The sequence below is a fragment of the Lacerta agilis genome, chromosome 10 (assembly GCF_009819535.1).
Source record: "Lacerta agilis isolate rLacAgi1 chromosome 10, rLacAgi1.pri, whole genome shotgun sequence".
In the NCBI taxonomy this organism is placed as follows: Eukaryota; Metazoa; Chordata; class Lepidosauria; order Squamata; family Lacertidae; genus Lacerta; species Lacerta agilis.
This window is the reverse complement of record NC_046321.1, coordinates 14,821,973-14,833,547: the sequence shown is the minus strand read 5'-3', so window position 1 is coordinate 14,833,547 and position 11,575 is coordinate 14,821,973. Positions and strand designations below refer to the sequence as shown.

Here is an 11,575-nt window from a genome sequence, read left to right as displayed (position 1 = left end):
GGCTGTTTTGACTAAGACTCGATTTGGACAATATGCCTTTCATGTGGAGCTCACTGGAAGCTGCCTCCATGGAACCACTGCTCCCTGTGGCAAGCTGCACACTTTAGGCTTTTTGTTAAATGCACATAGGGCTGGAATCATACCAGACAACTTTATGCAGGCATGGGGTATGTGTGTGTGTGCAAGCCTAAGACCGAGTTCCACAATGTTTTAAAGTTAAAAGTGCACACAGAAAAAGCTGCTCAGTTTTAACTGTGGTGGGATCCCAAGTCAGTAGCCATAATTCCGTTAATTATTTTTCTTCAAATTACCCATGACCATAAACAGCTCCTAATCTTTCTGGCTGAGAGGAAATAGCAATATCTTTTAATGAAAGTAAGATGACTTGAATAAGTGACATCCTCGACAAAGCAGTAGCTGCGCTCCTTTGGCTGTTGGAGCCGATGAGATGAAAGGGATGGGGAAGATGCTCAAGCTGATATTGTGCAGAGGTTTGGCAGGAAAGGTGAGCACTTTCTTCCAGAAAGGCTAGCTGCCAATATCAGGTAGTTTAAGGCCTCTGGGTTATCTTCTTCCTGTTCTCTTCAGAGCTTGCAGGACATGTGGAGGTGATCGGGTTAAGGGATCACAAGTCCTGCCATCCTTCACAGCCCAGATTTTCTGTCAGGGACCTGGATCATGGCCATTCTAGTCACTGGAGGTTGGATTAATTTGACATCAGCAGAAATGAAGATCTTGGTTTGGACCAATGTGGCCACTTATACCTTGTAAAAAAGAGAGATATGGCCACCCTATTTTGGAAGAGGGTTTTGGGTGACGGGAAAATTGTTTCTCACCTGACTTTGGTGGTTTTTGTAGTGGTTTCCACTTTGTCTATGAGTACTAGAAACTGTGTTTTGAATTAAATTCGAGATTTATTTGAGTTTGTTATTGGTATGAGCTTTTGTGTGCATGCACATGAAAGCTCATATCAATAACAAACTTAGTTGGTCTCTAAGGTGCTACTGGAAGTATTTTTTAAAATATTGTTTTGACTACAGCAGACCAACACGGCTACCTACCTGTAACTAATAAAATGACAGTGTTATGGTGTTTTCGTCCCTCTTCAACGGAGTTGTGCAATAACACAGATATGCTCTGTGTGGACTGTATCCCTCACCTCTTGAATTCTTTTCTTTCCACAGCAATAGTCTACTCAGGCTGCAGAGCCATCTCTGTCATCTAACCTCAAGCCACACGACTGACCAGCTTTGACGTGCTTACCCAGCTGAGTCGATGTGAGTATGATGGATGACCTTTTGAAATTTATGCCATTTGTGCACTGGTTTTTTTTTTTGGGGGGGGGACACACATTCTCACTTACTTAAAAACACAACACAGCAGCAACAAACCATTGTAGGAAAACTGACCTTTCATGGGTATTTGTACTCTGCTTGGTAAGAAGATAAATTCAAATTCTGTGCTGAGAAAACCTCCATTTCCCCTTCCTCTAGGATAAATGATGGAAATCCAGGGGCTTTGAATGGTAGAATCAGAATAATTCTAATACAGGTGAAACTCGAAAAATTAGAATATCGTGGAAAAGTTCATTTATGTAAGGAATTGTTTTCATTAGCTACTGGAATTTAATATATGAGATAGACTCATGACATGCAAAGCGAGATATGTCAAGCCTTTGTTTGTTATAATTGTGATGATTATGGTGTACAGCTGATGAAAACCCCAAAGTTGAGATGTTAATTTGGGGTTCTCATCAGCTGTACACCATAATCATCACAATTATAACAAATAAAGGCTTGACATATCTCGCTTTGCATGTCATGAGTCTATCTCATATATTAGTTTCACCTTTTAAGTTGAATTACTGAAAGAAACGAACCTTTCCACGATATTCTAATTTTTCGAGTTTCACCTATATATTACATTGGGCTCTTGACATAGGTGCAAAACCTTTGCTCTATTAGCAGAATTAGCTTCTTGAATGACAAAGGGTCTCCAAATGCAGCTTTCATCAACCTGGTGCTCTCCAGATATTTTGGACTACAAATCAGGAGAAATTTTTATTTAGTTTGCATTTAAAGGTGAACCTACCTAATTTGCTTTTTCCATAACAATAGATCAACTGGAAACAGTCTTCAAAATCCACAATTCCCTGAATTTTGCAGTGCTGTTCTCCAACCAAGTAACGTGTAACAAAATGCAAATACTATGCATAAATATACATATATTAGTGAAATTAGCATGTAAAATTGTCTATAAACGTGTATATTAGTAGAAATCTGCACTAAAATGCTGATGAATTTACATGAGGACTTTTTTAAATAATTGCAAACTGTTGTGGAAATGTGAAAACCCGAACTTAAGATTGGAAAAGTCAGCATTATAATCAAAAGAGAACAGAGGATTTTCACCACATTATTAAGATTCCCACTTCATTATTATAAAAGATTCCCTTGTTGGGTCTTTTGAAGCTGTTTTCTGGGGATGAGAAAAGCTGTCATGCATCACCCACCATTAAGCTAACCTTGAGAAGTTTGATTCAAAGCAAGACTGACTCTTGGAACAGGCATGATTCAAATGAAATGTGACGTTACAATACCAGCTGCTCCGCTGTCAGGCAAAAGAGGCACATAGCTTGAATAGCACCTTTCGCTGAAGATGGTCTAAGCTTTTTTCAAATATCTGAGCCTTGGGCGAAACATTTTAGCCTTCCTTGGGAATGTTAAGTTTGTAGTCAGGTGCAGAATTGTGGGGTCTGGAATCTAAGGTTTGATCATAAGACAGGGATGGTCAATGTGGTGCCCTCTAGATTTTGTGGGACTCCAGCTCCAATCAGCTGCAGCCAACATGGCCAAACCAATGGCATGAGCACTACTCAAAAGTGCTCCTTGCTTTGGTAAAGCCTGGGAAATGGGGTTCCCAGTGCTCCATCTAGTACACAGACTGATACCTTCCCTGCCTGCAGACTGTCTCACCTGAGTAGTGCATGCTCTAGTTATCTCCCACTTGGACTACTGCAATGCGCTCTACATGGAGCTACCTTTGAAGGTGACTCGGAAACTGCAATTAATCCAGAATGCTGCAGCAAGACTGGTGACTGGGAGTGGCCGCCGAGACCACATAACACCGGTCCTGAAAGACCTACATTGGCTCCCAGAACGTTTCCGAGCACAATTCAAAGTGTTGGTGCTGACTTTTAAAGCCCTCAATGGCCTTGGCCCAGTATACCTGAAGGAGCATCTCCACCTCCATTGTTCAGCCTGGACACTGAGGTCCAGCTCCAAGGGCCTTCTGCGAGATGTGAGGTTACGGGGAACCAGGCAGATGGCCTTCTTGGTAGTGGTGCCCGCCCTGTGGAACATCCTCCCATCATATGTCAAGGAAATAAACTTTTAGAAGATATCTGAAGGAAGCCCTATTTAGGGAAGGTTTTATTGTTTGGTGTTTTATCGTGTTTTTAATATTTTGTTGGGAACCGCCAAAAGCGACTGGGGGAAATCAGCCAGATGGGCGGGGTATAAATAATAAATTATCATCATCATCATCATCATCGACTTGAATTGGGAGAAAATAGGAAATTCTTTCCAGTATCTGAAGAAGTGTGCATGCACACGAAAGTTCATACCAAGAACAAACTCAGTTGGTCTCTAAGGTGCTACTGGAAAGAATTTCCTATTTTGTTTCGACTATGGCAGACCAACACGGCTACCCACCTGTAACTTGAATTGGGAGAGGTGCCAAAAACCTCCACTGCCCATGTTTCCTCTCCTCCCCAGAAACCACTTCATTTCAGCTCCACTTTTTATCCCAGTGGGGTACTGAGCCTAGCAGTAACCCCCAGTGGGAGATGGCTGAGGGGGGAGTTTTTTTTGGGGGGGGGACATCATTTGCAGAGGAAGGTTGATTGCCCCCACTTCGCTTCCCTTGTGCTACGCCTTAAATTGACCCCCACCCTTCCACATTGTGGGAAATTGGGACAACCTGCATTATGACACATGGGGGTCATGCCTCCTTTGCCCCTGACATCTGCTTCTGAAATTATGTGATACGCTTATTTAAATGAGTTTTGCCAAGAAATCCAGAATGCCTCAACATCTTGTTTTCATAAATGGTTCAGGACGGGGAGCGGGGCGGCGTATGTCAACAAACAAAAGATCTGTGTACAACATCCAGAGCATGCAAACTGACCACAAATCCACATTTTGAATGGATTTTAAAAACGTGACGTAAACGCTCCAAGCTTGGTTGGTCCTGCCGGTCACAGGAATTAAGAGGCGGGGAGCAGAATGCCATAGTGGTCAGGATTTGCCTGTATTCTTTCTTAGCACAGAGCAGGAAGAGTTGGTGGCAGGAATTCTGTCGTACGTGTGCTTTTGGAACTCTGCATTTATTAATCTTCTTTAAAATAACATTTATTCTAAATGAAGAACAACTTCATGGAATGAGAATACAGTGAGATAGTAGACAACATTGCCAGAAAACCTGCCAGGGCCATCAGGGCCGTCTTAAGCATATGCAGCACTGGGGTGCAAAGATCCGCCCGGCACCCCTAGGTTGCCCAGAGTTCTTGACGACCTTTTTTTAGTCAGAATCTCCTTTCTTCTGACTTGAAGCCATTGGTTCGAATCCTACCCTCCAGAACAGGAGAAAACAAGCTGGTTCCCTCCTCCATGTGATAGCCCTTGAGATATTTGAACATCATATCTCCTCTCAGTCTCCTCTTTTGCAGGCTAAACATACCCACCTCCTTCAACCGCTCCTCATAAGGGCTTGGTTTCCAGACCCTTGATCATCTTGGTTGACCTCCCCTGCACACGTTCCAACTTGCCAACATCTTTCTTAAATTGTGGTGCCCAGAACTGGACACGGTATTCCAGGTGTGGTCTGACCAAGGCAGAATAGAGTGGGACTATTATTTCCCTTGATCTGGACATTATACTTTTGTCAGGGGTGTAGCATGTGTGTGTGTGTGTGTGTGTGTGTGTGTGTGTCTTCTGGGGCAATTGCCCCAGCCTCAGGGGGGGGGGCTCTGCTCATGCTGCCCTCCCCGAGCCAGGCAGCAAAATGTCCTGAAGTCAGGTGAAGAGTTTAACCCAGCATTTAAAGCATTCCATAGCCTTTGATGGCTAAGTTTTGGAATGCCTTAATTATTATTTCAGCTCTGCTTCCTTTGCTAGTCGCTACTATAGTAGTACTCAGTCGCAGCCTTGGAAGGAGTTACAAAGGAATAAGGCACTGTTGCTTTACAAACAGGGAAACTGAAACTGAGGAGAGTGGAAGACATACAATGAAATTCTGAGTTCTCGTGTCCCAGAACCAATGTAGCTGTGACAGTGACGAAGTTTCCGCCATCCTGTCTAGTTTGGCTCTTTGTCTAATGCTGCAGCCACTAATCCACATCACCCTTTATCTAGGGTTCATCTCAGTTTTTGCAGAGTGCATTCCAACAAGAAACAAAGGCAATGGAGGGGCTGCTTCAAAGCAAATGCCCTGTTTAAGGAGATAAAGGTTGCATTTTTTCCTCGGCAAAGTTAGTCCTCTCATGATAGGCCTATAATCAGCGGTTCGGCTCACAAGTGATAAGCGTGTGGGAGAACTGAGCAGCAAACCTTGCCTTGCTTTGCTTTTAAGGCTTTGCTAGAGGGAGTTGAAATCCCTCTACTTAAATGTTCTCTATTTCCAAGCAGGATGAACCATGCAGCACAACGACTGCACAGCTGCTGGGATGTTGTGTTTGGAATACATACACACATACATGTGTTTGCTCTTCTTTGTTGAGGAAAATGCCACAGGTCAGCTCTGTTCTCTGCAGATATAATTCAGACAGGTCCGTTGTTATATGCAAATAGGATTAGAAGGACCCCTAAATGGACCGATTTTGCTCATCCAAGAGTGGAGCCTCGTTCTAAATTAAGTCAAAATATTTTAATCCCCCCAGAGTTCCTTTATCCTCTGCATCTGTCTTACACTGGAGATACATTTTTAAGATTTCTTTGTGAAAATTACTTTTCTCTCTCTCCCCCCCCCTCTCCAACCCCCATCCACCTCCCGCTTCCTCCAACTGTACTGCGGTGGGGTCAACAGAGTATGGTTTTACTCAGGCTGAGAAACATCTGAGATTAATCACGTACCCGCAAGCCGGAGAAAACCATCACAGAGGGTCTAATGAATCTTGACTGTTAGTCAGGCTGGAGAATCCCCTTACAGACAGTGCGTGCGTTCAAAATTAAAACAAAGCAAAATACCTCTTGCACACTCTGGCTCTGGTTCCATTTCACGACCGTTCAAAACATGGAGGGGTTAAAAGGGAGCCGGTCCCTGCTGGTGGCCAGGATTTTCAAGGTCCAGCCCTTCACAACACTTGCTCTCTGGTGGGCAAAGATGCCGTTGGCTCCTTCCATGCTGAGCATTGTGGCTCTGCAACTTATAAATGCTAAGAGTCTGTGCAGCCACCATGGAGCAAGGAGCCTGTGTCTTCCTGTGTTTCAGGGCCCAGGCTAGAGCTGAGGGCAACCTAGATCAAGGTTTTGAGGTCGTGCTCTGCAGCTCAGGCTCCCTGAGGGCTGGGATTGCCCGATTCAAAGCAGGAGAGAACATTCAGTATATACGTTTTGCACGGTATGGGAAAAGCTAAGGCTGCAGCAACTTCTCCTGGCAGTTCCTTCCTTGTCCCTGTCTTCCATTCCTCCCCCAACGCTGCTGTGATTGACCAGGGCTCCATGCGTGCCACACAGCAAGCAGGAGCGAGGAAGTGAAGGACAGAGCCAGGGAGAGAATGGGAAGGGGGCACCGTGGCTGCCTCAACTCCTGTTATAGCGTGAGATTTAAAAGTCTATGTGTGTTCTGTGGCATTGGGCAACCCCGCTGAGGTCAGTTGCTAGAATCGGAAACTCCATTGGTAACTTTATCCTCCACGAATAGGTCTAATCCCCATTCAAAGCCATCCAAGTTGGTAACATCACTGCATCTTGTGGGAGCAAATTCCATTTGCTGCATGAGGAAGTATTTTCTTTTGTCTGTCATGAATCATCCATAATTCATCTTCATTTGATGTCCCTGAGTTCTAGGGGATTTTTTTTTGGGGGGGGGAGGAGACTTTTTCCCCCTACCCACTTTCTCTATATCATGCATAATTTTATACATGTCTATCATGTCACCTCTTACTTGAATTTTCAAAAAGCCTCAAATGCTGTAACTTTTCCTTACAGGGCAGTTGCTCCATCCCCTTGATTGTTTTGGCTGCCCTGAACCTTTTCCAACTCTACAGTATCCCTCATGAGGGGAGGCGACCAGAATTGTGTACCTAGCGTTCCAACTGAGGTTGCGCCATAGACATGGCAATGTCAGAGTTTATATCTTAGAGGTATCCAGACCACTAAGTATTAAGAAGTTGGTAATGTGAGGACTTGCCCTAAGGTCACATGATGCAGACAGTTCCAGTGACCTATCCATTGCTGCATGTTTATCTTGGGGAAGGGCTGCAGCTCAGAGGTAGACAATGCTGGGTAGACAAAGCTGAGCTAGATGGGCCAGAGGCCTGACTCCATATAAGGCAGATTCCTGTGTTCCTGGATCCTGGATGCTCTAGAGTCAAGCTGTTTCAAGCCGTTCCCCCTTCTTCTAATCTGCCTCTGAAGCATCACAGGCATGGTACAGTCACCTCAGAATGCATGTAGTGTGTGCAAGCAGAACAAAAGAGAACCAAACTCCCCAAAACGATTTCAACTTGGCTATGCCATGCTAAAACCTCTCTCCTTAGCAGGCAAAGTTTCCGCAGGCAGAGATTCTGGGATTCCTTTCATTGGCCTTCTGATCTTTAGTCTTTAGTGTACACACAGGCTATGCTTTTGATCTTTCCTCCAGAAAAAAGAAACCACGAGACTCAGAAACTTCTTGTGTGTGTGCATATTTATTTTTTAAACAAAAGTTGGGGTTTCTGACCATGAATGCTGAAGCTTCAAGCAAACCTACCAATACCATGAGGCCTGCAATAAAACAGCTCAGGTTGGCAAAATGACTGATGTAATAAACAGAAGCGGGCTTGTTTATTCAGACTGTTGGGCATCAGCTGAGGGTAATTTGCTGTCATGCCTGAAGAGCACAGCCTTTGCTGAACAGAAACTTGTGGGAAAGGCTGTCGTTTGCTCCTGAAAAGTCTCATTTAATTCATACTTTAGACAATTTTCGGTGGTACGTGCCTCATTGTTAGTCCTCGAAATTTTGCAGTGCAATTCTCCAACCAAAAAAATGTGTACAAAACTGCATATCGGAGGAAAAAGAGTGTCAAAATGCATGTATTTGTGAAAACAACAAACAAAATGTATTATGTTAGGGTGAATTGTTTGCAGTCGTATCTTGGATCCCAAACGCCCTGGAACACGGACGTTTGGGCTCCTGAATGCCGCAAACCCAGAAGTGATTGTTCCAGTTTGCAAATGTTCTTTGGGAACCCGAACGTCTGACGGGGCTTCCATGGGGCTTCCGACTGGCTGCAGGAACTTCCTGCAGCCAATCGGAAGCCGCAACTTGGTTTTTGAATGTTTTGGAAATCGAACAGACTTCCGGAACGGATTCCATTCAACTTACAAGGTACGACTGTGTGTTAATCAAAATGCCTGGCAAAAAGTTTTTTATTAGGAGAATTTTGCACAGAAAGGCTTATGGGTTTTCTTTAAAATTGGGAATTGATTTGGAAATGTGGAGAACTGAATTTAAGATTGGAAAAACAAGAAAGGGACTGATCTGAACACAATAATATTCTAAGGGAGCAGTTCCCCGGGGGTGTGGCAGCTGTCACGTGCTTACAGCTTCTAGGAGCCACAGATGAGAGCTGAATGCAAGGTGGAGATCAAAGGTGCACAAACGACCCCAGAAGGAGCAGGATATGTCCCTCACCAGAGGTACTACGCTGTCCCTAACACCTGGAGTGGAGTCCCTAAGGCCTTGCACACCTCTTCCTAGCAACTCCTGCAGCCAAGCTGGTGCCAAACATCTTGCTCTGCTTATCTTTGCACACATCAACAAGGTTCAGAGGGGTGGGTGTGTGTCTGGTCATCTGGGCAGCCCAGGACCTCCATTCATCCTGTCCGGGCTTGTGCCTCAGAGAGGTCACTTCGGTGCTGCTAACACAGCAGTTTGACTTCACCCCTGAATGCGCAGAAAGACGGATGCCAACAATTCTCAGAGGAATACACCTATATGAAGGAAGTTGTGGCAAAAAAAAAATGTGTGAATTTTCAAAATGGGCCTCTCAATGGTCCCTTTCCCACTTTAATTGTGTGAATGGGACACCATGCAGGTTCTGGGAGTAGGGCATTGTTGGATGTTGGGAAGTTCTGAGGTAGTTTCCTTAGAAGGTGGATGTTATTATTATTTTATTGGGGGAACATTCACCCTTACCTCCCCATCAGCAACCTGTCATTTTTGTTTTCTAGGCCATGGTCTCCTAATGAAACCATGTGTTTATGCTCAGTTTCCCTTGCTATAAATGAATGTCAAGTTTGCTGCTTTGGTCTGCCCATATTCTTGAGTTATTTCTAAAGTTGCTATTAAAACTGAAAGAATGCCTAAACCAAACACAATTTCTTCTAGTATGGGAAGTTATTTTTGAACCATTACTGTCCTTGGAGCCATGGAAATAAATTCCATTGCCAGTGGGGTGACCAACAGTGATGGGGGGAAGAGACATTAGACATTGAAGACATTTCTCTTAACCTCTTTCTCTAGTTTCTGTGCGACCATAAAATAATACCTCTGATTCTAATGCTACAGAGGAGGGGTTCACAAACTTTCTATTCCCATGATCCACTTGAGAGGGCTGAAAATTACTGAGGGCTGCCCATCGCAACATGGGTTGGATATACACACAGGAAAAACCCACTATAAGTAAGTCATAAATTAAGTTGTTATAACAAAGGAGGGAAACCCTATGTGTTGCATGTTTACAGTGCATTTAAAACGCTGTTTTCTGACTAATGTAGCTGAGTCCATGGAGCCAATTACAAAAAGGTGGAAGGTGGAGGTGGAGATCGGCACAATCAGCTCACAACTACAGATATCATTTTCTATTGATATCTATTCCCTCTTCAGAAACTGCTAAATTCTTTACCATAGTGATTTCCTTGTTGCAAAGCGTCCAACAACTTTAGCTTTCCTCAGGCTAAGTACAGATACTGGCTCTGGAGGTTTTGTGACTTATCCTGTTTTAGGCAGAATTTGCTGATCCAGAGGCTCTAAAGTGAAGAAGTCCTTTTACTTTATTTTTTGCCCTCCCTCCCTCCCTCCCTCCCTCCCTCCCTCCCTCCCTTCCTCCTCCTCCTCCTCCTCCTCCTCCTCCTCCTCCTCCTCCTCCTCCTCCTCCTCCTTCTTCTTCTTCTTCTTCTTCTTCTTCTTCAAAACAACAACAACAACAACAACAACTAATCTCCTAATGTCTTCTCCTATTCTCTTATCCCCAGTATATTATTATTTTAAACAAACATCACATTTATCTCTCTTTCTAATTTATTCTCATCATAATTTCCCTCAACACTTCCTTTGCTCCTTTCCCCTCAGAGGAGGGACACCACCTCCTTTCCATCTGCTTCCTTCCTGAACTACCCTTTCTCCTTTGGCACCTTTACTTAGTGTGTGGGGAATTGCTGGAGCTGTCCTTGGTCCATGCAAAAGGCTAAGGTTCACCCAGGGGACAGGGCTGGTGAGCAAGGAGGCGCTGAGCAGGATGTGACTCCGAGGCACACCTGAAAGTGGCCTGAGATGACATACACACACAGAGTGCTTGTTTTTCCCTAGAAAAAGAGGTGAAGGAACTCCCACCTTTTTGGGATAGACAACCCTAAGTTGTTGAGCTTCTTGGAAGCAAAGCTGATGCTAAACTGTAGAAACTTTTAATAATAACCCTCAGAATGCTTAGTCATCTCCACAATCATTTTCGTCTGCTTTAACATTTTGCAATGTGCAAAGGGGGAACCATATGTTCTCTGAGCAACAAGATGGATGGTATCCATTCAGACTTCCGGGTAAGTCTGCATTCGATATGTATGCATGTGTGTGTGTGTGTGTGTGTGTGTCTATGCTCTGATTAGCAGCACCTGTTTCATCCCCTAACCCCCCCCCATGGTCTTCCCCGTAAAATAGTTTACTTTCGGAACAAGTCTCCCGAACGCCCCTTAGATGAAAAAGCTTGCCATGAGCCATGAATGATCCACAAAGCTCCAGAGGGTGGTTTCATTTGAAAGCAGGTGGAATCCCAAATTGTTGAGATGATTTGGTTGTTGTTGTTGTTGTTGTTGTTGTTGTTGTTGTTGTTGTTTTTAATGTCTGTCTTGGTGGAGGAGAAAACCAGGTTTTCCAGTTGCACAGAAGCATTTGTGAGGCAGAGGATCAATCAATCAATCAATCAATCAGAGCATAAGAACAAGAAGAGCCTGCTGGGAAAATGGCCCATCTAGTCCAGCATCCTGTTTTCAGAGTGGCCAGCCAGATTCCTGTGACAAACCCACAAGCAGGATCTGAGCCCAAGAGCACACACCCCCCCCCCCGTGCAGTTTCCAGCGACTGGTACTGTATTTCAAAG

General features: G+C 44.3%; 1 protein-coding gene across 2 annotated transcripts in view; it reads left to right on the top strand.

Annotated features, from left to right (window-relative positions):
• The first annotated feature begins 1,234 nt into the window (after positions 1-1,234).
• Positions 1,235-11,575, top strand: part of CALD1 (caldesmon 1) — a 105,168-nt gene continuing 94,827 nt past the window's right edge. The window contains exon 1 of one of the 2 annotated variants that reach the window (XM_033162832.1): positions 1,235-1,277. The gene's annotated coding sequence lies outside the window, so the exon portion shown is untranslated. The remainder of the gene's footprint in view (positions 1,278-11,575) is intronic. The other variant, XM_033162834.1, reaches the window with a different exon arrangement.